Raw genomic sequence first — 1,266 nt, 5'->3', positions numbered from 1 at the left:
AAGGGAGCCTACCTCCTGGAGATGCAAGACAGGCAAAAGTTGCACCACTTGTGGAACACAAAGCTCTTGAAGAAATACTACCAATAGACAATGGCATGAAGAACAACACTCTTCATTTTTAGTTTACTTTTAGTTAATTTTTAATATCTACAGTACCTTTTAAGCCCAAAGGGCAACTTTTTACTTTTTCAAGAACAATTTTTTACTTATGCATGCATTTATCACAATAAGAGGAGTTATTCAAATATGACCTGTGTATGTATGTGCATCTACGAAACAACATCTATTATTAAGTCCGCAAATGGATGAGTTCATCCCATGGGGATGCCTTGAAGTTATTAAGTCCACAAGTGGACGAATTCATTATAAAGTCCAAAAGTGGAAGAGTTCATCCCCATAAGGATGCATTAAAATTATTAAGTCCACAAGTAGACAAGTTCATTATAAAGTCCACAAATGGACGAGTTTATTATTTAGTCCACAAGTGGACAAGTTCATCTCATAAGGATGCATTAAAATTATTAAGTCCACAAGTGGACGGGTTCATTATAAAGTCCAAAAATGGACAAGTTCATTATTTAGTCCACAAGTGGATAAGTTCACCCTATAAGGATGCATTAAAATTATTAAGTTCACAAATGAACGAGTTCATTATTTAGTCCACAAGTGGACGAATTCATCCCATAAGGATGCATTAAAATTATTAAGTCCACAAGTGAATGAGTTCATTATAAAGTCCGCAAATGGATGAGTTCATTATAAAGTCCACAAATGGACAAGTTCATTATTTAGTTCACAAGTGGACGAGTTCATGCAATAAGGATGCATTAAAATTATTAAGTCCACAAATGAACAAGTTCATTATTTAGTCCACAAGTGGACGAGTTCATCCTATAAGAATGCATTAAAATTATTAAGTTTACAAGAGGATGAGTTCATCCCATAAGGATGCATTAAAATTATTAAGTCCACAAGTGGACAAGTTCATTATTGGATCCACAAGTAGACGAGTTCATCCCATAGAGATGTTTTGAAATTATTAAGTCCACAAGTGGATGAGTTTATTATTAGGTAATCAAGTAGGACGAGTTCAATGTTAATTCTATAAGTGGATGAGTCCACCAAAGTAGACGAGTCCATCCTAGATATTCACCAAGTCGTTTGGGGGACAAGTACATCCTAACATGTATGCGCAGAGATAGACAGACATACGCATATCTCAGAATAAAGATCAACACATAGGAAAAACATACTAAAAGTGACGGA

The sequence above is a fragment of the Quercus suber genome, unplaced genomic scaffold, assembly GCF_002906115.3.
Source record: "Quercus suber isolate HL8 unplaced genomic scaffold, Cork oak 2.0 scaffold_258, whole genome shotgun sequence".
In the NCBI taxonomy this organism is placed as follows: Eukaryota; Viridiplantae; Streptophyta; class Magnoliopsida; order Fagales; family Fagaceae; genus Quercus; species Quercus suber.
This window is presented reverse-complemented; position numbering follows the sequence as displayed.